Below are 26,197 nucleotides of genomic sequence, written 5' to 3' on the forward strand. Positions count from 1 at the left end.
CAAGACAGAAGAAGAGAAGACAGGAGAGGAGAGTATAGGACAAGAAAAAAGAAGAGAGGAAGAGGACAGAAGGAGAAGAAGAAAGGAAAAGAGGAAAGGAGAAGAAAAAAACAAATAAACCAAAGAGCTCCATTAAAAAAAAAAAAAAACTAAACTAAAAACAGAACTTAGTCCTTTTCTCTGCTCCCACTTTTATATGTGGACACTGTTTTCTTATTACTTCACTTTTTCAATATCAAGAAATTCAGCTAAGTTCTCAGAAAACTATAAGCATTATTAGTGAATGGAAAAAAAAATAGACTGCTACTATCTCACTAATGTGATCTAGACAAATTGCTTAATCATAAAATAAAGAATTTAAACTAGATCACTCTTACTCTGGATCCAAAATTTTTTGGCAAGGGTTTTGCTTGGGAAGGATCTCTTATCTATTCTCATTTTACTTTAAAAATAATAATATCTTTTCAAGGAGGAATGGTGACTCAGGAAAGTGATATCTTGGCTGATATGGGAGAATTACCATCCCATGCTAAACTTTTCATTTTTTAAATTAAATCTTTTGTTATCCCAGTGACAATCTAATTGAATGCCTTTTGTATGTGAAGGAAGGAACTAGGACCTTGTCTAAACTCCAAAATGTTTAATATTGTAAGGTCCAGAGAACTGCCAAATACCTTGAAGGAGAGTCAACAAATGCTAATTGATTATAATAATAAAGAAGTCTAGTGATTGGTAGACTGTGCAGCTGAGAGAAAACTCAGCTATTGTTCTAGCTTTTACCTTCCTTCCTACTTGGTTTTTCCCCCAAATAGCTGGGTAAACCAGTTCTCCTTCCTTTCCTCATTTGATGGGGTTCAAATTGTTAGAAAGGTGGAAACAGTGTCCCTATTCTGTTCTATGACCTTCAGGCAAACCCCATTATGAAGAACTCAACTGCCACACTAAAATGTTAAGAACAAGAATAGGAAAGGATTAAAATCTAATTCTTTAAAGATTAAAAAAATTATTGTTAAATTAACTATTATGGGATTATTATTAAAGAATAAAAGTCTATATATAGAAATTTATCAATAAGATGTACATATAGATGTATATGTGTATCTATAGATATATGTATATTTGCATATATGTATATATATATATATATACATACATAGAATTATCTAAGAGATAGCTATTATAATTATTCCACTGACTATTTCGAAGCAATCATCTATAGAATATAATGACATATTAAATTAATATATTAAAATTACTAATAACATTAATGGAGTGCTAATAATTCAAATATAATGATATATTTAAATCAGTAATGTATAATATAATAATTAGCATATGTTATAGATAATTTAAATATATTATTAATTAAATATATCATTATATTCTACAGATTGCTTCAGAATGAAGTCAGTATAATAATTTCTGACCTAAGACACTGACTTCATTTCAAAGCAATCTGTAAAATATATTTTTATATAAGATTATCTATTTTATATAAGAATTGTTTACATATATTAGAAATATATGTGGGATATGTGTATATATATTGAGAGGGGAAGAGGCAGAGAGAGAGAGAGAGAAAGAGTGAGAGGCTAGTTGGGGCTGTTTGTTGGTTGGTTTTAGAGATTGCTTCGAAATGAAGTCAGTGTCTTGGGTCAGAAGTTCCAAACCTTTAGCAAAAGGAATGAAGAGCTATTGTGGAGACATAAAATGGGTGCTTGGCTTAGAGTCAGAGGAGATCTAGTTTCAATCATATTTGACACTTATTTGATACATCATTCAACAAGTACTTATTAAATGCTTTTTATGTGCCAAGCACTGTGCTCAGCACCTAAAGAATGAAACCATCCCTTCTCACAACAATCAGACATTATACCTCTCAAAAGTTTATTTGGATCTTCATTTGTAAACTGGGAATAATAATTCCTGTAATATACACATACTTAGTGGAAAGGCAGCACAGGTTAATGGAAAGTAAACCAACAAGGAGGATCTGAGTTCAAATGTCACCTCCATCACATAACTGGTTCTATGTGTCTGAGCCTTTCTGTGGCCCCAGGTAATTCTCTATATAATATAATCATAGATCTGGTGCATGAATGTTTAAACAAAACAAAATACCTGGAAGATCTTGATAAGCCTTTACTGCTCTAGCTTGGTAGAATGATGACAAAGAAATCCCAGCTACACTATCTCAGGGACAAAGACCAATACTTAGATGGCAAAAGAAATGGGGAGAAGAGTGCTGCTGGTCTCACTAGCTTCTGTTTACTCCATTTTACTGTTGCTCCATTTTAATTCTTAAAAGTGTTATTTTTACAATGAACTTAAATAGTTTGAATAAAATGAGTAATATCTAAAACACATAATAGTTGGCAAATAGCATAATCAAGTAGATAATGAGCTGGCAGGAAGAATTGGGTTTAAATCCTACTTCTTTTTTTATTTTCGAATCTTTATTTGTCTTCAAACATTCTTTTCTTTTAAATTTTGAGTTCCAAGTTCTCTCCCTTCCCACTATCCCCCACTGAGAGGGCAAGTAGTATGATATTAATTATACATGTGAAATCACGCAAAACATATTTCCATATTATCCATATTTTATCCCAAAAAAGCAAGAAAACAAAGAGATTACATTTCAAGTTGGAGGTAGATAGCAGTTTTGTTTTGTTTTTATCATGTGTTCTATAGAATTATCTTGGATCATTGTATTGATCAGAGTAGCCAAGTCTTTCTCAGTTGATCATTATTACAACATTGATGTGACTGTTTAATAATCTCTGGGTTCTTCTCATTTCGTTTTGCAAGTCTTTCCATGTTTTTCTGAAACTATATCCCTTATCATTTTTCATAGCACTATAGTAATCCACCACAATCTCATGCCACAACTTGTTCAGCCATTCCCTAATTGAGGAATATTCCCTTAATGTCCAATTCTTTGCCACTAAAAAAAGAGCTGCTATTGTTATGGGCCAGAACTCTGAACTTGAAAAAAAGAATTTTTACAAGGTGCTAAGTCAGTGGAATTGATAGAGACAATGGTTATCTAATTTATCATGATGTTTAATTAGTTCTCTAAATTCAGGATGATTGATTTAATCCTACAACAAATAATGGTTTCCTAGTGATATAATGATTGGTTTATACTCAGTGTAGCGCATATAAACTGGGACTCTTATAAAGAAAGCTCTCAGATTGAGAGGCAGAGGCAGAGAAGACAAAGGACTAGCAGCAGGAGCTTAATCTCTCGGAACCAAGGAGAGAAAAAGGCCTCTAAGAAAGCTAACTGGGCCCCAGGAAAGGGGACAAGACTTTGAAAGAGATAATAAAGGATTTGGACTTTAACCTCTGGCTACTTGTGTGTTGATTACTGAACTGAAACAAGGCTGCTCCCAAAGACTCCCAGAGACCCCAAGGAAACTGAACAAGAGAACATTACGTGCTGTAAATATTTTTGTAGCTATAGGACCTTTTTTTCATTTTTATCTCTTTGTTATACAAATCTAGTAATGGCAGTGCACAGTTTTACAGCCCTCCTTTGGACTTAGTTCTAAATTGTTTTCTAGAATGGTTAGACCAGTTCACTATTCCACCAGCTGATCATTAGTATATGTATTTTTTCCTCCTCTCCTCCAGCATTTGTCCTTGTTGATAGATGTGAGATGGTATCTCAGAAGTATTTTAATTTCCCCTTTACCTAATCAATAGTGATCTAGAGGATTTTCCATATAATTTTAGATACTTTTTATTTCTTCTCAAAATTACTTGTTTATGTCCTTTGACCATTTATCAATTGGGGAATGGCTTTTACCTTTATAAATTTAACTCAGTTCTATATTCAATATATATTTGAAAAATGTAATTTTTATCAGAGAAACTTGCTGTAATTTTTTTAATATTACTTCATTCTCTATGTAATTTTTAACAAAATATCATTTCCCTGATCATCACTTTTGTCTATTTTTGCTTTGAGATGATGATTGCTATCCTTGCCTTTTTTTTTTTTCATTATGCTGAAGCATAATAAGATTCTGCTCCAGTCCTTTATTTTAATTTTGTGTGTCTTTCTGTTTCAAGTGTGTATCTTGTAAACAATATATCGTTGGATTTTGATTTCTAATCCATTCTGCTGTTTCCATTTAATGGATAAGCTCATCCCAGTTACATTCATAGTTATGATTACTGTATTTTTCTGTCTATCCCCTTTTTTCATGTTTCTTCCTTTCTTTGGACACTATCACTCTTCAAAAATTTATTTTGTTTTTAACGACTGCCTCCCTTAGTCTGCTGTCCCTTTTATTATTCTTTCCTTTCATTTAACCCCTCTCCCTCCTATTTCTCTATTGGATAAGTTATATTTCCATGCACAATGGAATGTGTGTGTGTGTGTGTGTGTATGTATTCTTCCCTCCTTGAAAAAATTAACTATCCCCAAAAGAGTGAGGTTTAAGTATTGCCCACCACATATCTCAACATTTTCTCCTTCAGTGTAAAAGTTCTTCCTTACATACTTCTTTTATGTGAAAAATATTTTCACATTCTTCTGTTCCCTTCCCCCTTCTCCCAATTCATCCTTCTTTCTCACTTCTTCATTTTCTTTTTCTGGGGAGGCAGGTGCGATCACTCCAACATGGACTCACATCTATGCCCTCAGAATATGTAAACTCCTTTTAATTTCCCTAATAATTATAAAGATTTTAGGAGTTATATGTATTATCTTCCTATATAGAAATGTAAAGGGTTTAATTTTATGGAGAACTTTATGATCATGTTTATCTTTTTATGCTTCTTTTGAATCTTCTGTTTGAATGTCAAATTTTCTATTCACCTCTAGTCTTTTCATCAGGAATGCTGCAAAGTTTCTACAGGCTTATACTCAGTTTTGCTGGGTAGGTAATTCTTGCTTATAATTCTAGCTTCTTGTGCTTTGGAATATCATGTTCTAAGCCTTTCATTCCTTTAACATGGAAAGTACCAAATCCTGAGTGATTCTGACTGTGGCTACAAAATATTTGAATTTTTTTTTTTTTCTGGCTGCTTGAAACATTTTCTCTTTAATCTGGGAGCTCTGGGATTTCGTTATAATATTCTGTGTAACCCTAGACAATCCACTTCTTTCTACTTTATTTTCCTCAAATATAAAATGGGCATGATGACAGCAACCACCTCAAAGGGATATTTTGAGGATAAAATGAGAAAATAAGCACGTAGTAGCCTAGTAAGCACTTAGCACTTAGTAAGCACTAAATGCATGCTTATTGCATTTCTTTCCCCACATGTAAAGTGACACTGTCTTCACTGCTATTTCTAGAGCAAGATACTTCCTCTGTTGCCTGGCTGTCTCTGATATCTGGAGTGTTCTCTCCTCATCATTTCTACTTTCTGGCTTCCAAATCTTGGCTAAAATCCCCCTGCCTACAGAAAGCCATTCTCAATCTCTCTTAATACTAATGCCTTCCTTCTCTTGACTGTTTCCTATTTGTCCTGTATATAGCTTGTTTGTACATATCTATTTGCAAGCTGACTCCCTCATTAGATTACAAAAGCTCCTTAGGACAGGGACAATCTATCATTTTTCATATTTGTATTCCTAGCATTTAGCATAGTACCTGGCACATTGTAAGTGTTTCATAAATGTTTATTTCCTGTAACGCCAAGTTGTTTTCCAAAATGTTTGTGTTGATTCACAGTCACATCAACAATGCAAAAAGAAACATGATAAGAATTACATGAATGAAGTGATGTAAGAGCCAAGAAAACTATACACACACTGACTATAACAATATAAATGGAAACAACAGTCATTAAATAATTGAAAATGGATGTTGTAAAGAACAAAATTTGACCCCAAAGAAAAGATTTGAAAAGATATTACTCTTCATTCCTTTGTAGAAGTAGGAAAGAGGTTCACATGTGTAGAACATATATAATATTAAATTTTTTTAAGGATTATCATCCTTTTTTATTTTATTTTGTTTAATAGCCTTTTATTTACAAGACATATGCATGGATAATTTTTCAGCATTGATCCTTGCAAAACCTTCTGTTCCAACTTTTCCCCCCCCTTCCCTCCATCCCCTTCCCTAGATGGCAGGTAGACTAATACATGTTAAATATGTTAAAGTATATGTTAAACACAATATATGTATACATATCCATACAGTTATCTTGTTGCACAAGAAAAATCAGACTTAGAAATAAGATAAAAATAACCTGAGAATTCTTTTTTATTAAAAATTTTTTTTTTGTAATAATGGAAAGTTTTTTGAGAGTGGGTAAGGGAGAATACTGGATGAAATCTAGGCAATGAAAAAAAAAAACCTATGAAAAAATCTCTTTAAAAAAGAAAAACTTCTCAACTTGGTTTAGTAAAATTAGCAGAATTGCCTTCAGTACATAGTTAGAAGCAGTGCTAGGAAAAGTTAACAAAAGCTGACCTATCAAACAAAATGTCTAGAAAAAAGGGCAATAATTAGCACATCATCTGGGAATACACAAAGGAAGCCCTTTCATTTCATTTATTGTGAGATCTATTATTTGTGTGAATTTGTCTGACCTCAAAATAGATATTTGCGCTGACTTTCTTGTTCATTATAGAACAGGTATATATAGAAAAGAAGATTACCCATTGACATGAGGTGATGGGGAGAAAAGGAGAAATGGATCCTCTCTTTTTGCCTGCTTTATTTGTTACTGAATAATTTTTTCCCTAGTTTTTTTGTTTGAGGAAATTTTAAATGAAAATGTTTCACATATTTAACATTTTTCCCCTAGTACAAGGGCAAAATGTACCTGAATAAATTAGTTTTATCCCTTTCTTTAAAAATAATCTTTTCTAACTCAATTTTACTTTTCTTAAAAGTGTTCTGAGTCTTAGGAGATGCTATTTTTAGGTAGCTAAGTGACACAGTGGATAGAGTTCTGATCCCTTAGTCAAGGAGACTTGAAATCAAAGGCCATTGCTTCAGATACTGGCCATATAACCTTGTACAAGTTACTCAGGTTGTTTGCCTCAGTTTCCTCATTGCCTCATTCCTGTAAAATAGGGATACCAGCAGTATTCTCCCACCCCCACATAGTTATGAGAATAAAATGAGATATTATAAAGCATTTAGCTCAGTGATTGGTACATAGTAGTAATTATGTAAATGCTTATTCTCTTCTCCCTTAAATAAATTATATGTAAATGTTGGAGAGGATATGGGAAAACTGGGACACTAATGCATTGTTGGTGGAGTTGTGAGCTGGTCTGACCATTTTGGAGAACAATTTGTAGCATCCTTTTTTGTAGTGACAAGGAACTGGAAACTGAGTAGACTGGAGTTGGAGATGGCTAAATCAATGATGGCATATGAATGTTAAGGAAATTATCCTTCTATAAGAAACTATTGGCAGCATGTTTTCAGAAAGTCTTGGAAGGAGTTACATGAACTGATGTTAAATGAAGTGGGTAGAATCAAGAGAACACTGTATGCAGCAACAACAAAATTATACAATGATCAATTCTGTTGGACATGGCTCTTTTCAACAATAAGATAATTCAGGCTAATTCCAATAGGCTTGTGATGGAGAGAGCAATCTGCACTCAGTAAGAGGACAATGGGGACTAAATGTGGATCAGAGCATAGTATTTTCACCTTTTTGTTGTTGTTTGCTTGTTTTTTGTTTTCCTCCTCATTTTTTTCTTTTTTGATTTCATTTTTCTTGTGCAGCATGATAACTGTGAAAATATGTATAGAAAAATTTCACATGTTTAACATATATTGGATCACTTGCTGTCTGGGAGAAGAGGTGGGGGGAAAGAAGGGAGAAAAAATTTGGATCACAAGACTTTGCAAGGTAATACTGAAAACTATCTTTGCCTACATTTTGACAATAAAAAGCTATTATTTTAACATTTTAAATAATTTATATGTAAAATGTATGGTGTCCATGTAGACTATGTTTGTTCACACCTGGATTGTCTGTTAAAATAGACACTCAAGTTGTGGGTGGGTATGGATGGATACCATTTGAGGTGTTAATCACCACTTGAGAAGATGAGAAGAACCAGGATATAAGTGAAAAGAGGGGCAGACAAGTCCAGAACACCACCAAACTGGCAGCTTTTTCTCTCAGTTTTGGAGGGAATTTTACCTGTCTGCTATATATTGCTGCTTTATAATTAATAAAAGTAAAAAGGGATCAGCTTTGTCCAATTTGATCAAAGGATTTTAATCAATCAGCATTTAGTTTAAGAGAAAATAAGGACTATGTGAAGGCTAATAATTAAGGTTTGCAAAGCACCTTTTATATGATATCTCATTTGACCCTGGCAACAATTTCTTATGTAGATACCATTATTATTTCCATTTTACAGATGAGGAAACTGAGTCACAAGAAATTAAATGACTTGCCCAGAATCATACAGTTCAATAAGTTTAAATAAGGCTAGATTTGAACTCAAGTATTCCTGGAATCTATTCTAGAGACCTATAAATTGCATCATTTACCTGAGTCTTGGAGCTATTTCAAACAATAACAAAATGCACAAAAATAGCCTTTTAGTGCTACTGTTGTTATTGTCTTTGTTATTATCTTTATTCAAAGGTTTTCCATGAGCTTAATTTCTAGTTCTAATTCTATAACATTTATTCTTTACTTCTAGATACAAGGAATTGCTATGTCATTTCCTCAACTATAAAGTATAAAGGTTATATTTTTTATGCATAAGTAAGAAGTAGAAATATTGCTAAGTAAAGAGAAATAATTTTAAAATGATTTTTATGATTAATTAAAGCACATAGTAGATACCTAAGAGGCAACTTGTGACAAAGTAGTTTGAGTGTGGGGCTTGGAATCACAATGACATGAGTTCCATTTTTTTTTCATTTTTTTATCTTGTTTCATGGAGTGAGATCCCACAGTTAGGAGTCCTGCATGCTGATGAAATATTTCTTTTAATATTTTTTGAATTCTTTCTCTCTCTGCTCTCAAAGAGCTTATGAGACAGACAATACTAAGGAGGAAAAGAACTAAAAATCCTATAGGCAAATGTACTTGTAGAGCACAAATATATTAATTAGATAATTTGTTCTTTCAGTTTATATTGAAGCCAAAAAGTCAATTAGTTCATGGAAAGCAATGATGACAAGGAAGCTTGGGAAGTCAGTCAAGGTAAAGAGGCAGAGGGGAGCAGAATTATGAAACACCAATAACAGTAATTTCCTAGGTACCCCTAGTGGTAGGTACTAGATCCTATGACCGTTTACAAATGCTAAACATCAACTGGCAAACGTTTATTAAGTACTTATTATAGTGCTAGGCCCAATGTTAAGCCCTGGGGAATACAAAAAGTGAAAAATCTCAGTTCTGAAGGTATTTGTATTTTGCAGAGACAATAGGTATGCATATAAGTATGTCAGAGAGATTTGTAGCCACAAATTAACCTTAGAGGGAAAGTTACTGGGGTGGGGGTGGGGCAGAGGAAGAGAGGGCAGAGAAAGACCAGCAGAAATTGGCTTTTAAATTTCAGACTCTCACCAAGGAAGTAAGCTCCATTTCTATGACTTTTCCCTCTGATTGGATGGTTCTTCCTAGAACCCCCATTTAACAAGGACACTCAGACCCAGCCATCTCTTCATTTCTCATCTGGCTGCCCACCTCCCCTCCAACTTCCCATCTCCTCAACCATGACCTTTCAATTTGTTTTTGTGCATTATCTTCCCCAGCGGAACAATGGGATAATGTTCTCCTTCAAGATGTAGACTGCCCCTCTTTTTGCTTGATTTTGCACAAGGTTTTGACAAATATTTGATGACTGACTTATAATTTCACAATATATTGGGGCTCATTTTATAATCAAGTCTTCAAGGAAAAAGCTGAAGAGGATTCTACTTGATCAGTTCTTCTCCTCCTCCTCCTTCTCTTCCTCTTCTTCCTTCTCCTCCTCCTCCTCCTATTCCTCTTCCTCTTCCTCTTCCTCCTCTTCCTCTTCCTCTTCCTCCTCCTCCTCTTCCTCTTCTTCTTCCTCTTCCTCCTCCTCCTCCTCTTCCTCCTCTTCTTCCTCTTCCTTCTCCTCCTCCTCCTGAAGCAGCTAAAGAGGACTCTACTTCCTGATTCCATGTCCAGCACTTTATTCCCTGAAAATCATGTTGAATACATGATCCTGTGTAAACTGAATAAGACTTCTGAACATTTCCATTTAATTTATGCCACAAGTTGTCTCTATGACTGGTTCTGAGGGATTAAAGGATGGTGTTAGGGAAGTCAGAGTCAAAAGATCAAATGATTAATGTTTCTCTGAAAAATTGAGTGGATGACTCCAGTAGTGAGAAGACAATCTAAAATACAAGCTGTAGTTAATGTGTCATCTGTCTGCATATAATCCCTCTATCCCAGCTCTGGGGAGAGCTATACCTATACCTTTTGAAGGCTTAATGAATGTTTAATGATGATAGTGAAGATTAAAATGATGAATACCCTGTCTCAAATTTCCTGGTCTAAAGTCTTTTAGCAACAATTAATATAGCTTATTCATATAGCAACCCAGTTTTAAAGAATCTATTAAAGTTGAACTTTAAAAAACCAATTCAAGATGTATGGATTAAAACATCACTTAACTTCACAGAAAAAAAAAAAAAAACCCAGCAAGTTTACAGATACATAGTATTAAAACAATAATAATAACAATCAAGAGGGCTCAAGAGGGCTCAACCTTTTTTGGTCATGTAGATCTATCTGAACTCATTATGTAAGTTATCAATAAAAGCTATGACTTATCTCCAGTGATTAGCCATTAGTGGATTGCTATCTTGATGTACTTAGAATAAACTCTTTTTCATTCTCAAAAATAAAAATAAAAACCAAGACAGTACAAAAATGCTAAGATTTGTTGTTGTTTTTGGAGTTAAGTGAATTGTCCAGAAATAAATTTATAAATACAAATAAATTTGAGGATTGAATCTTTTTTAAAAATTCAATTCAATTTTTAGCCTCCAGCCTCCAGTGAATTTTTGTGTTGATTAAACTAGCCAGATCCTAACATAATGACGATTAAGACTGGTAAATCTTGAAGAGAAAGAGCAGAAGATCCAGAAAGATCCAGGGCAGAAGAATATGATCAAGGATGAGCAACATGACCATTAAGGGGCATCAGAAAAGTGATGGAAACTTGAACAGAAAATGGAAGGCTACTGAAAATAACTTTTTGGGGTTTTATAGTTTGTCTGCATAAACAAGAATATTTTCTCCCTTTTTCCTCCTATGTTGATTTATGGTTCTCCATTATTCTCCCAAATCAGAAACTAGTCATATATTCACTTCTTCACTTCCTGATCTACAGTTGTCTTTCTCCTCTCCTTTTTTTCTCCCCAAAGCCTAGTTCTTCTTTTATCCCTCTGCCAATTTTAACAAGTGGGCTTGTCCTCTCCCTTCCTTTTTCTCCCTCCCTTCTATTCCTCTTCCCTACTTTCTTCTCTTTACATTCCTTGCCCTTCTCTTCACTCCTCCCCTTCCCTTCCCTCTTCTCTTTTCTTTCCCTACCATTAGTGAGTCCAGCTAACTGAAAAATCTATAAGTCCACCCTAGATGAACATGTTGACATTCTGATTGAGCTGTTATTCTATCCTCCTACCTTAGTACAAGATTTCTTTTAAGCGAAGCTTTAGTTTATGTGACTAGTTAGTAAGATGCTCTGAGTTCCCTGAAGAAAAGTTCCCTTTTTTAAAGAATAGCTTTTTATTTTTCAAAACACATGAAAAAATATAATTTTCAACATTCACCCTTGTGTTTCATATTTTTCTCTCTTTTCCCACCTCCCCCTTCCCTAGACTGTAAGTATTCAAATATAGGTTAAAAAATGTGCAATTCTTCTAAACATATTTCCATATTTAAGAAAAATCATATCAAAAAGGGGGAAAATGAGAGAGAAAAAACAAGCAAGCAAACAACAACAATGGTGAAAATACTTTGTTGGGATCCACATTCAGTCTCTATAGTTCTCTCACTGGATGTAGATGGCTCTCTCCATCACAAATCTATTGGAATTGGCCTGAATCACCTCCTTGTTGAAAAAAGTCAAGTCCATTACAGTTGTTTATCACATAATCTTGTTGTTGCTATGTACAATGTTCTTTTGGTTCTACTCACTTCACTTAGCATCAGTTCATGTAAATCTCTCTGGGCTTTTCTGGGGCAAAAAAAAAAAAAAAAAAATCTCCTTTTAAAACCAAAGTATATTTTGAGTTGATATTAATGACAATTGAATTTTAGATTACTTCCACTCATCTAGAAAACATTTTCTTCCTTTTTGTTCAATAGTATCCCTCCTCTTCATAACTACATTTGGAAAATTTTCTTGGCAAAGATACTAGAGTGGTTTGCCATTTCCTTCTCTAATTTATTATACAGAGGAGTATACTAAAGCAAGCAGGGTTTTTGCTCAGGGTCACAAAACTAATAAGTGTGTGAGGTTGAATGAGAACTCAGGTTTTCCTGAATCCAGGCCAAGGAGTTATCCCCTGTGCCACCTAGCTGTGTTCTCCTGTCAGGTCATATTAATCCCTGGCTTCTTTGTATTCCTTTTACAACTTTAGCCTGGTTAATATAACACTTAGCATTTATTCTCTGCCAATTTCCTGTAGGTGGACAAATAAAGAAGGGGAAGGAAACAAATGTTTATAAAATGCCTACTATATGCCAGTAGCTCTTTTTAAATTCTTAACCAGTATACCATTAGATCCTCACAGTTTAAAGCTGAGAAAACAGAGGCAACAGAGGTTGTTATTTGCCCAATATCCAGTATATACCGGAGGCTGGACCTGAGCTCAAAATTTCCTGATTTGCCTCACATGTAATATAGAGAATTACTCTGAGGAAATCACCTAGCCTAGAAGCATACTATATTAAAACTTTAACATGTTATTTGTTTATCTTCATAAAAACCCAGCAAGCTAGAAAATTCAAATTTTATTACTCTGTTTTAAGAGAAGCACATTGAAACCCAAGTTAGGTGACTTGCTGGAGATCACTAGATCTTTTAAATTTTGGCTTTAGTGGAAGACCTTAAGTTTGAACCTGGCTGGATTGTATGATCTTGGATAAGTCACTCGACCGGAGCTTGTTTGATTCTTGGTAATATGGGGGGGGGGGGGAGATAGTGGTGGTTAGAAATAAGGTTTGCACTACTTAGTTTCTGGTAGTGGTAGTGGTAAAGATAAACTAATAAACATGTGAAACTCTTTATGTATATTGACATTGACAGTGGAGTCCCTTCCTGGTTATACAGTGACCATTTGGGCATCAATGAATAGAGCCCCAATCTCTGGATTCTCACTCCTCCACTTCGTCGATGTTTCCACTTTCTTAACTTCGGGGGGGAGGAAGGGGAGAGGAGGAGGATAAGATTGGGAAGAATAGGAAAAATCAAACAGCAAGCCTAATCTGAGAAAAAGAGGTCACAGGAAAGTTTGGAGACTAAAGGTTGACAAGATATGCAAGGTGTGGTTCAGCCTCAGGGATAACTAAGCCAAGCTGAACTAATTTATCCGTCCCTCACAAAAAAGATATATAAGGTGGAAACCTTCCACCGAAGGAACTATACTGGCTACAGTCATTCTTTCTTTTCAATCCTTTCTCAGTAGAAGTGTCGGTAGACTAGGAGAGGAGGAGGAGGAGGAGGTTCGGGGAATAAGGTTAATTTAGTGGCATTGTTGAATTGGGGCAGCGCGCGCAGGCGCACTGAACAGCAATCGGTGGCTGATTTCTCTGTTACAAAGAGAACAGTGGCAACGGGTGAAGTTTGGCGATCAGGAGCTAAGTAGCTGAGTAGGCAGTGTAAGGGGTTGCTCGGAATTTCTCTCTCTGTTTGTCTGTCTCTATTTCTCTGTCTCTGTCTCCCTCGCCTTCCTCCTCTCTTTCTTTCTCCTTCCTTTTCTGTATCCCTTTTTCTTACCCCTTCCCCTCCTCCCTTCGATTTTCTCCCTGCGTTCTCTGTCCAGAGTGGAGAGTAGGTACTGGGGAACACCTCTAGGGTCGAGAGTTTGAATTCTGGCGCTTTGGAATCCCTCTCAAACTCCGCCTCTTTCTCCCTCCGCCCTCTTTCCTCCCAGTCCTGGGCAGCTGCAGCAGGAGGAGGGAGCATCATTGCGTCCGGGCTCCGCGCAGCTGCAGGTCGGGAAGAGCTGCGAAAGGTGAGTAAGCTGAGGGGCCGCTAAGCCGCGTTTCCCCGGGGCGGAGCGGGGCAGCGCGCGCCGACGCACACTGGCACCTAGTTCCTTGTGGGAACCCCTGGGGTGAGAGGCAAACTTTGCGCACGGCCTTAGAGAAGTTAAGGAAGGGAAAGTGGACTCCCTCCACTTAGTCACTTTGTTGGCCCGACAAGGAGGAGGAAAGAACATCTGCTGCAACGGGGCGTAGAGAGCCGCTGCCTTCGCATCTGGACACTTTTCGTTGTCCTTCTCTTCCACGACCCCTGCTCCCTCGCTTTGCTTGGGACCTCCTGCTTTGGGGTTCTTCTCTCCCTTTTTATTGCAAAAGGGTTGTGAGGAGGGAGGGAGCCGGTCGGGATGTTGGAAAGGGGACTGCGGGCCGGGCTTCTGGGAGGTAGCGCTCAGCCGAAGGGGAGGCGGCGCACTGCTGACCACAGCCTGCTCCGTCTTTGGCTAAGGGTGAGGGGTGGGATTGCCTCACAGGGCACAAGACTATGGCCACTAAGCTCTTTCTTGGTGGAAGAAAGGGCTTTCCATTGCTAGGGCTTCATCCAGTGCGACTAGAGTTGCTTCCTCCCCTGTCTCCCCTGCCTCCCCAGTTCCTTTCTGCTGGGCAAAGTTAGCTTTGCTATTTACATTCCTGATTAGACCCTCAGGCAGCAAGTTGTCTAGATTTCTCCTTCAACTGACTTTGCTTAGGCCTGAGAGCTAAGAGAAAGGAGTAGGAGAAGAAAGGTGCATTTCCTTCTTCCTTTTTTCCTTTGCCTTCTCCCATGCCCAGACCGGAGAGGGTGAAGACTCCTTTTGTTTATGGCATATCAGGTTCTGTTGGGGTGAGAATAGAGACCGCCTCTGGGAATAATACTTAATAAAAACCCCTTTCTAACCTACCCCTGGAAAGTCAAATCTTGCATGCATTCCTTTTCCATTGTGGTTCATAACTTATTTATCTGTTAATCTTGAAACCTTGTTGGTAAACTTCTCTTGTTGGGTGCTACATATCAGTCAGGAAATACTGCTGACCCTCGGATATCCTAGTGAAGGTTTTGATTAAGCGACTATTTTGTTTTTAATAAAAACAAAATAATTAATACAAAACAAATAGATTTTTAATTAATTTTTTACAAAAACAAATTAATACTTAAGTAAGGCTGGGTAGTCTGGCCTACAGAACCCTGCTGGCTGGAAATGGACAGCTTGCTGTGTTCCTTTATAAAAGGGCAGTAACAACTGTTTCCAAATTCTTCATCTTTCCCAATTTGTGTTAGATTTGTCCATTATGAAGTAAAGAACTAAGTGGCACTTAGCTATTTTTCAACTTGTCCCCTTTTCTTAATGCTGATCCCCTTTACTAGTTGAAATTTCCTAATTTCCTATTTTGACAATAGCTGAATATATATTGTATAATAAGAAAAATATATTGTTGGAAAGCTTTTTGCATAAATCTATGCTCTTAATTTTGCAATGCATGAGAAAGACCTTATGTCTGACTGGCCTTGCATTCAGAAGATCTGGATTCCGATCTAAATTTGAGTCCTGGATCCTACTTACATGTTATCTTTGCCTAGCTTACTTAGCTTATCAAAGCTTCAGTTACTTCACCTATAAAATGGGAATAATGTTTGTTGTATACTGAAAAGAACATTTCCTGACACTGAAATTAAAGCATCTGTGTTTAAATCTTAACTCTACTTACTACTGTAGTGACCGCAAGTCCTTAGAAAAGTGAGTAGGAGAGGGTTGGAAGGTACCCCAAAAGTCATTTGGTTCAACTGTTTCCTCCATAGTGTGCAAGATAAATGGTTCTCTACTCTTTGCTTAATATCTTACTAGTGATTATGGACCTGTTACATGCCCTCTCCCTCTCCCCCCCAACTCTGCCTTTTCAGTAGTGCTAAATAGTAAGATGTTTTCCCACAAATCAGCCCTAAAATTTTCTTTTTTTTTTTTTTTTTTTTTTTTTTTACAATTTTTACCCATTTCAAGAACTAAAGCCATTTAAAATACTTAAAGATCCTTGACTCATGTTGCACTTTTATCTTCTCCCTACACTTCCTTCAGGAGATCTTCATATGATCTGGTGTTCCTTCATCTGGTTGCCCTTTTTTCAACTTTCAGTTTATCACTGTCCTTTCTCAAATGTGATCCCCAGAATGGAAAACAATATTCTAGATTATATTAATCAGAGCAGAGGATTACTTCCTTCTAGATATTCGTGCTTCTTTTACAGAAGCTAGATAGTTAGTGAATAAAATACAGGGCCTAAAGTCTGGAAGACTTGACAGTTCAAAATCTGGCCTTAAACATTTATTAATTGTGTGACTCTGAGTAAGTCACTAAACCTTTGCCTCAATTTTCTCAATTGTAAAAAATGGCTAATACCACTATCTAAGACTTTTGACTCATATTGACCTTTCAGCTCATTAAAAATTCTAGATCATTTCCCCACATACTATTATCTAGCCTTGTCTAAACTTGGGAAATTGATTTTATTTTTTGGAACCCAAATGTGAGACTTTACATTTGTCCTTCTTAAGATTCTAGGCTGTCACTATCTTTTTGTATCTTTACTCTCCTATCCAACAGTTATTAGACCTAACAACTAGTGCTAGGATATATATTATTCCGTATTTTCAGGATATGATTTTGTCAAGATTTTTTAATATCCTAGTTGTTCCTATGTTTAGCTTGGTAAATGTGGTAGTTCTGTTTTACTTTTAGAAATCACAATTATTTAATGGAATGTTATACTTTGTCCTATCAACAACCATGCCTCTTTGATATCATCTATTTCTTTGTTTCTTGAAACACAATAGTACTCTACCACATTCATATTCCATAACTTAGTTAACCATTCCTCAATTGATGAGCATCCCATTAATTTTTAGTTGTTTCTCATTGAAAAAAATTGCTATAAATATTTTTGTGCATGTAGGATATTTTCTTCTTCTTCTTCTTCTTCTTCATCATCATCATCATCATCATCATCATCATCATCATAACTTTTGGGTGTAAATCCAGCAATGATATAGCTTGGTCAAAAGGCATACAACAGTAGTTGAGTAAGTTTTTGTGTATAATTCCAAATTTCTTTCTAAATGGTTATACTTATCTAGAGGTCCACCTATAGAGCATCAATATGCCTGTTTTCTGAGAGCTCTTTGAGCATTATCATTTTCTTTTTTGGGCATCTTTGCCATTCTGAAGAGTATGTGATGAAATCTCAGAATTGTTTTAATTTACATTTCTCTTGTTAGTAGTACTTTGGGGTATTTTTTCATATGACTTTTTCAGTCACATGTTATTTTGATAACTGCCTGTTTATATCCTTGGACCATTTGCTGACTTGAAAACGGTTCTTTTTATAAATATCAATCAGTTGCAATGTTGAAAATGAGATCTTTTTCAGAGAAACTTATTGCAAAGATTTTCCCCCACGTTATTGTTTACCTTTTAATATCAGCTTTATTGGATTTGTTTGTGTAAAAGCTTAAATTTAATGTTATCCATCTAATGGGTTGATTAAATGCTATCCAAAATTATCCATTTATTTTCTGTGATCCTTTCTGTACCTTGTTTAGTCAAGAACTTTTCTCCAGTATATAGATCTGATACATAATTTTTCCATGTTTTTCTAATTTGTTTATATTGTAACCTCTTCTATCTAGATTACATATCCATTCGAAGTTTATCTTGGTGTGGATTGTGGATCTAAATCTAATTTGTTTCACATTTTTGTCTAATTTTCCCATAAACTTTTGCCAAATAGCGAGTACTTACCTCTTAACAGGTGTTTGCCTGTACTGAATACCAAGGTACTAAGATACATTTGATTCTGTATTGTATAGCTAATCTGTTCCACTCATCAAAATGTGTACCAAATTGTTTTGTAGAATAGTTTGTAATCTGTTTCTAGTCATTATTACCACTTCTTTTCATTATTATGGTTCCTGACCCCAGGTTTGGTGGATGGGGCATTCACTTTTGGACTGTTCTTTGCTGCTGCACATGGACTATGTCTTGACAATTAGAATGTTTGAAAAATCAGCACTCAGTCCCTCATGCCTGTCTTCTTACCTCTGCCTCAACTTACCTTGCTTATTTCAAAACTCAGCTCAAATTTACTCTTCTACCAGAAGTCTTTCTTCCCTTTTCTAGTTGTTATTACAGTACCCAGGAGTATCTCCCATCTATTCTGTGTGAACTTTGTATGTACATGGTGATTTGCAGATTAACTCTAAATAAGTATGCTCAGTGGTACTTAGATTAATAGCTTTTTAGAGTGACATCCTTTCCACTTTGAGAAGTGCCCCTGCCTTCTGTCCTTTAATGGACTGTGAATCTAGTGTGTGTGTGTGTGTGTGTGTGTGTGTGTGTGTGTGTGTGTGTGTTGCTGTTTTTTAAGTCATTCAAAATGGTTGAGGGAACAGTGGCATTGTTCTGTCTATAAAGCAGTTCTGGTGGTGAAACTCTCATTAACAACTTGCAGTGTTAGAAATGTGCATGTTGTTTGTTCCTGGGAATGTGCTCTTAGTTTTGCCTTTTCCTTCTCTATTCTTTGTATCTAAATAGGGGATGCAGAAAATTCTCATATTCTTTAACCATTTATCAATTGGAGGATGGCTTGATTTCTTATAAATTTGAGTCAGTTCTCTATATATTTTGGAAATGAGGCCTTTATCAGAACCTTTAACTGTGAAGATGCTTTCCCAGTTTGTTGCTTCCCTTCTAATCTTGTTTGCATTTGTTTTGTTCAGAAAATTCTCTTAGAAGAATCTTGTAACAGACATATGGTTTAATTGGTGGGTTGCTTTTTTATTTTGTTCTGTTTTTGCTAGAAAAACTTGTCCAAAATGGGCAACAGTTGATGATTTTTTATTACAGAAGCAATCAGTTAATTGCGAGCAGCTATATATTTCCTGTGATGTCAGCATCTTTAGCAGTTCTTTAACGCTGAGGAGATGGTGGTGTTTTTCTTTTAAATTCATTTAACTAATTAAATTGAGTAATGGGACTCAGTTTTAGCTTTCAGAAGACTTTTCTCTTTAATGAAGAATCATATTTTTGTTTATACTCTGTTTTTACATCACTTTCATTTCAGCTTTTCCCTTATTCTCCCCAACCAATTGAACCATTCCTTGTAATAAAGATTTAAAGTGAAAGGAGCAGTTTAGGTAAGTTCAACAACACATTAACTCAAAATAGCACCAAAATAGCACTCAAAAAAATAGCACCCCTTCATGACTTTAGAGAAGTCTTCTGTGTGTGTTCTCTTCTTTTTTATAATATATGATCGTTCTCTCTGGGAGCAGGTTTCTTGGGGAGGTTTTCTGGAGGCACCTTTAGTTTCAGTTCCGTGTAATAATCACCTCAAATGCAGTCAGCTGATAAAATCTAAACATTTATTTTGTCCTTCCAAGTCTTGTCTCTTTCCTTGGGCCCGGATAGCTTTCTTAGAGGCCTATCTCCCTTCTTGGTTCCAAGAGCTCTTGCAGCTTGTCTTTTGCCTCTGCCAACTTCTGCCTCTAGCTCAACTCCGATTCCTGGCAATCTTCTGAACTAACTGACTGAGTGAAGCTCTAAGAACTTTTTATATATGATCTCTTAAAGGTGCGAACCCAAAGGTTGACTCCTCCTCTGAGAGAGTGGGATTGTGAGTTTCTGACTTGTGAATCTCCTGAATTTGTAAACTCCAATGTGTGAGCTAATCTGTGAACTCTCAAAGGTGTGAGCTCTAATGTGTGAATTCTCCCAAAGGTGTGAACTCAAGCATTGTTTCTATCAACTCTAATGACTTAACACTTTGTAAGGATTCCAACAATTCTGTGTCTCACTTTTCTGATAATATGCCTGATGATATATGCACTATCATTTTCTCACTTTTACAGGGTCAAACTTTGTTATAAGTAGAGTGTTCTGGGTTGTTTTTGTTTTTGGTTATCATTGTTCCTACTGTTTGCATTGTCGTTATCATCATTGTGTATGTATTGTTTTTATTCTGGTTTCTCCACTTTAGACATGGGAAGTTCTCAGGCTCCTTCGATCTTTGATCCCAGGCTCCAGCATCTTGATTTCTTTTTTTCTTTCTTTCTTACTTTTTTTTTTTTGGCTGAGATAATTGAAGTAAAATGACTTGTCCGGGGTCACACACCTAGGTAGTATAAAGTGTCTGAGGCCAGATTTGAAATCAAGTCCTCCTGATTTTAGGTGTAGTAGACTGGAACTCTGAAAAGGTATATTTAAGACTCAGTATGATTAATGAGATAATGATTCTCCAGCTAAGCACATACATCACTTAATGTGATGTAATGATGTAATGTTCTACAGCTGGTGCTTACTCAGTGTGGTGTAGTGATGTAATTGTACTGTAGTATTTAAGGGCTGGATCAAGTGGGAACTCTCTCTTAGCCACAGCTCTTAGCCACAGACACAAAAGAAGATGCCAGATTCCAGACTCCATCTTTGACCAGCCATGTGATAGCTCCTGCCTCCTTCTATAAGACCAAGGACTTGAACTGATCCCGAGGTCCTACAGAGAGCTGGTCCAGACTTTACATCCAGACTGATACTTTATTATGTGCCATCTAGCTGCCCCGGCATCTTGATTTCTTAGAGTACAGTAATATTTTGTATTAAAATTTGTTTAATTAGCCCTCAATCAGTGGGCATCTATTTTCCTTACAATTCTTTGTTGCACTAAAAAGTGATGCTTTAAATATTTTGCTGTTTTTCTCTCTTTGATTTCTTTGGAGTGTTTACCTACTAGTGACACTTTTGGCTTGAAAGGTAGGGATATTTTAAACATTTCCTTAGTTTACTGACAAATTATTTCCAAGAATAATTGGACCAAATTTACAATCCCACTAACAATAGACCAGTGGCTTTGAATCTCTTGCAGCCCCTCCAATAATGATTGTCCTCTTTTGTTATTCTGATCAACTTGGTGAATATGAAATAAAATTTTAAGTTTTTACAAAAAAATTCCCATTTCTTATTAATGGTTTGGAGCACTCTCTTGTGATTTAAATTTTAGTTCTTTTGAGAACTGTTTGTTTATATTTTAATAAATACTTGTTTGGGCAGGTAGGTAGTTCAGTGGATAGAATGTGGGGCTTGAAATCAGGAAGACTCATGTTTATGAGTTCAAATCCAGCCTCAGATACTTACTAGCTGTGTGATCCTGGGCAGGTGACTTCAACACTGTTGATCTCACTCATCTGTGAAATGAGCTGGAAAAAGAAAAGGCAAACCACTCCAGTAGCTTTGTTGAGGAAACTCCAAATGGTGGACATAACTAAACAATAAAATGCATATTGAATTGTTTTTTTTTTTTAAACCACTCATCTAATGAAGAATTTCATCACAGATGTCCATTTTAATTCCTATCCTCACCCCTTCCTCTATCAAAAGTTGACAAATAGATGGGGCAGAGCCAAGGTGGCAGAATAAAGACAGGAACATGTGCCAGTTCTCTCTTAAACTGCTCCAAATTTTAAATAATGACTCTAAATAAATTTGTATCAGAACCCACAAAAAAGATGGAGGGGAACAATTTTCCAGTTGAAGATAGCCTGGAAGGTTGGCAGGAGTGGACTGTTGCACTGAGATAAGACTAGATCACAGCTGTGGTGCACTACTTGCCAGCACAACATCAACCCTAGCAAGCTAGGGATGGGCCTTGGGGCTTGTAAATCAATGGCAATAGTGGCAATCACCAGACCCTCAGCCCACAGATGCTAAGGACTACTTGGAAGATTGTAGGAAAACATTTGTCATACTACGGTGTGGGGGAGTCCCAGCAAACTAAGAGCAGGCTTTGGGGGCCATTAAATCAACAATGGCATTGCAGCAGATAGTGGGGATGAATAGATGGTCAGAGAGAGATTGCAGAGACTTGTTTACTGTCATTGAGGCAGGATATTGTTGCTTTGCCCATACTCAGCATCTGGGTAGCAGTGCTGGCTCATAGTACTGGTCTCTAGAAGGATCTTTGAAAACAGCTGCACAAAACCCTTGAAACTTGGGACACTGCACCCTCTACCTTGGAAACTCTTAACAAAAGAATTAAAAACTGAGTAATAGGTTGGGGAAATGAGCAAACAATAGAAAAAGATTCTGACCATAGAAAGTTACTATAATTCAAGGAAGATCAAAATACACACTCAGAAGAAGATAACAGTGAAAGGTCCTGTACCCAAAGCTTCCAAGAAAAATAAGAATTGGTCTTAGGCAATAGAAGAGCTTAAAAGGGATTTTGAAAATCAAATAGGAGAGATAAAGGAAAAATTGGGAAGAGAAATGAGAGTGCAAAAGGAAATACAAAAAGCTAATGAGAAAAATGCCTTAAAAAGCAAAATTGGCCAAATGGGAAAGGGGATACAAAAGCTCACTGACAAAAAATAATTCCTTAAAAATTAGAATTGAGCAAATTGAAGTTAATGACGATGAGAAGTCAAGAAACAATAAAACAAAATAAAAGGAATGAAAAAATAGGAAAAAACCGTGAAATATCTCATTAGAAAAATAACTGACCTGGAAAATAGATCCAAGAAAGATCATTTAAAAATTATTGGTCTATACTGTGACATATTTAACATGTATACGATGGCTTGCCATCTATGGGAAGGGGTGGAGAGAGGGAGGGAGAAAATCAGAACAGAAGTGAGTGCAAGGGATAATGTATAAAATTACCCTGGCATGGGTTCTGTCAATAAAAAGTTGTAATTATTTAAAAAAAAATTGGTCTTCCTGAAAGACATCATCAAAATAAGAGCCTAGACATTAATTTTTAAGAAATTAAGGAGGCAGCTGGGTGATACAGTGGGTAGAGCACCATCCCTGAAACCAGGAGAACCTGAGTTCAAATGTGGTCTCAAACACTTAACATTTCTTAGCTGGCTGACCCTGGACAAGTCACTTAACCCCAATTGCCTCAGCAAAAAAAAAGGAAAGAAATTACGAAGGAAAAGAGTTCTAATATTCTAAAAGCAGAGAATAAAATAGAAATAGAAACAATCCACCAATTACCTCCTGAAAAAGATACCAAGATGAAAATTTCAGGAATATTATAGCCAAATTCTGGAACTTCAGGTCAAGGAGAAAATATTGCAAGCATCTAGAAAGAAACAATTTAAATATATGGGAGCTACAATCAGTATAACACAAGATTTAGTAGTTTTTACATTAAAGGACTTGGGATATGATATTCCAGAAAGCAATGAAGCTAGGATTATAATCAAGTATCATCTAGAAAATAGAGCAAAATCTAGCAAAGATGAGTGTAATCTTTCAGGAAAAAAGATAGTCAATGAAATAGAGGACTTTCAAGTACTCATGATGAAAAGACTAGAACCGAATAGAGAATTTGATTTTCATTACAGGATTCAGAAGTATAAAGAGGTAATCAGGAAAATTATTCTTATATGGGAGTATAATACTTGTAACTCATAAGAATTTTCTCATGATTTAGGGCACTTAAAAGGTATATATTTAGACACAGGTCACTGGTATGGGTTGAATATGAAAAGATAATATCTAAAAAAATAAAATTGATATGAAAGAGGAACATACTAGAAGAAAGGGAAAGGAAGAGTGGAATGGTGTAAATTATCTGCTATAAAAGAGGCAAGAAAACACTTCTATAATGGAGGGGGGGATGAGCAAACCTTGCTCTCATCAGAATTGACACAAAGAATACTCAATATGGGTATAAACATATTTTACTGCAGGAAAGTAAGGGGAAAAGGAGATATAAGAAGGGGGGAAAATGATAGAAGAGAGGTCATATTGAAGGAAGGGTGGTCAGAAGCAAAACACTTGAGGAGGGACAGAGTGGAAGAGAGAGAGAATAGAATAAATGGGGAAGATTTAGTTAGTAATAGTAATTATGAAAAGAATTTTGAAGCAAATTTCTCTTGACCAAGTCTTCATTTCTCATGTGTAGAGAATGGAGTCAAATATATAAAAAATAAGGAGCCATTCCCCAATTGATAAATGTTCAAAAGATGAACTATGTTCAAAGGGCTATAAAATCATATATATTCATTGACTTAATACCACTATTATGCATGAATCATAAAAGAGATATTTTAAGAAGGAAAAGGACCTATATGTATAAAAATATTTATAGCAACTCTCTTTTCAGGGTAAAGAATTGGAAATTGAGGGGATGCCCAACAATTGGAATGGATGAATAAATTATGATATGTGGTTATGATGGAATATTATTGCTCTATAAGAAATGATGAGCAGGATGCTCTCAGAAGAGTCTGGAAAGTGCTCCATGAGTGCAAAGTGAAATTTACTGTGTACAAAGTAATTTTGTAGGATGATTGCTATTTTCAGCAATACAATGATTGTGATTAAAAGATCTTTCCATACCCAAAGAAAGAACAGATTGTGACAGAATACAGATTGAAGAATACTTTTTAAAAACTTTTTTTCTTGAGGGTTTTTTTTTTTGGGGGGGGTGGAATTCTCTTTCCCAACATGACTTTTATGGAACTATTTTGCATAACTTCATATGTGCCTTCTCAGTGGAGATGGAAGGAGAGAAAAGAAGAGAATGTGGAACTCAAAAGTTTTTTTAAAAAATGTAAAAAAATAAAATCTTAAAAAAAAAATCAAAGTTGATAAATAACTCACAACTATGACCTTTTCCTAAAGTTCAATGATGTGGAGGAGTTTGCTGTCCCACACCTGTCTAGGGGAACATTTTAAAAGGCTGGGACTATTTTGCTTTCCAAATATTTGTCTACAATTTCCTCATTTTGGATACCATTGATGACATTACACTTTTAAAAATACTATTCTGGACACCATGTTTACTTTAGCACAATACCTGGCATATTTTAGGGGTTTCTAATTGGTACTTTATTCAATGATTATAGAACAACATAAAATTACCTACTAAAATGTTTCATGAATTGCTGTAGCCAGCTTTTGGAGGAAGTTCCCTTCAAGTGTTCATCTTAAGTGCTTAAAGTTTTTTAAGGGGCATTTCCTGATTCCTTTAGTTGTATTCTCAATTGCTCTCAATTTCTCTTGTATATATCCTGTTTCCTTATCTATGAATATATTGTGCCCTTTCTACAAAATGTAAGTTCCAGTAAGCAGAGATTGCCTCCAAAAAGCAGAGTTTGCCTTGTGTTTACAATTATATCTCAAGAATAATTCCCGACCCGTTATCATTTCTCAATCCTGGGATGACAGACTTGGGGGAATTTTGTTGGGACCATATTCTTTCCATTCTGGAACTTGTGGTCCAGTGATATGAGATCCTAACTTTTGAGCTGCAAGAGGCTTGTGAATCCATCTAATTCAACATTGTCACTTTACTGACTTAGGTGGTTGAGACCCTCCAAAATTGAGTGAATTGTCCATGGTCATACAAGCATAGGAAGGGGCAGGACCAGGATTTAAAGTCAGATCTACTGACTCAAAAACCAGCCTTCTTTCCACTGAACTCTGGTGAACACTGAACAACTTTAATGTATACTTAAGTATGAGCCTTATTAGGAAAGTGGATTAATCTCCTCCAACATTTCCTTACCCCTATTTTAAGCTTTCTTTTCATTCCTCAGATCTCCTAGATCAGAATTTAAAAGTACTATCAAAATATTGCCAATTTAAATGAAAATTATTTTGGGAAATGCTGATTCTGTTTTTTTTTTTTTAACTCATTATTTTCCTTCCTTCTCTCCCTCCTTATTTCCCTCTTTGCCTCCTTCCTTGAGAATGCAAGCAATTTGCTAGAGGGTATTCATGTTATTCAATATTTATTGAACAAAAGTTCTTTTTATTCATTCTAAGTTTTTGTTTTGTTTTATTTGGATGGACAGCTAGGTGGTATAGTGGATAGCACTGATTCTGGAGTCAAAAAGCTTCATCTTTTTGAGTTAAAATATGACCTTGGACACTTACTATCTCTGTGCTGCTGGCCAAGTCATTTAAGTTTCTTCATTTATGAAATGAAGTGGAGAAGGAAATGCCAAGAAAACTCCAAAAAG

At 35.8% G+C, this 26,197-nt stretch overlaps 1 protein-coding gene across 1 annotated transcript in view; it reads left to right on the forward strand.

Moving 5' to 3' along the window:
- Positions 1-14,080: 14,080 nt before the first annotated feature.
- Positions 14,081-26,197, forward strand: part of KANK1 (KN motif and ankyrin repeat domains 1) — a 292,071-nt gene continuing 279,954 nt past the window's right edge. Inside the window, exon 1 of the mRNA XM_051962363.1 lies at positions 14,081-14,171. The gene's annotated coding sequence lies outside the window, so the exon portion shown is untranslated. The remainder of the gene's footprint in view (positions 14,172-26,197) is intronic.

Source organism: Antechinus flavipes, chromosome 1 (assembly GCF_016432865.1).
Source record: "Antechinus flavipes isolate AdamAnt ecotype Samford, QLD, Australia chromosome 1, AdamAnt_v2, whole genome shotgun sequence".
In the NCBI taxonomy this organism is placed as follows: domain Eukaryota; kingdom Metazoa; phylum Chordata; class Mammalia; order Dasyuromorphia; family Dasyuridae; genus Antechinus; species Antechinus flavipes.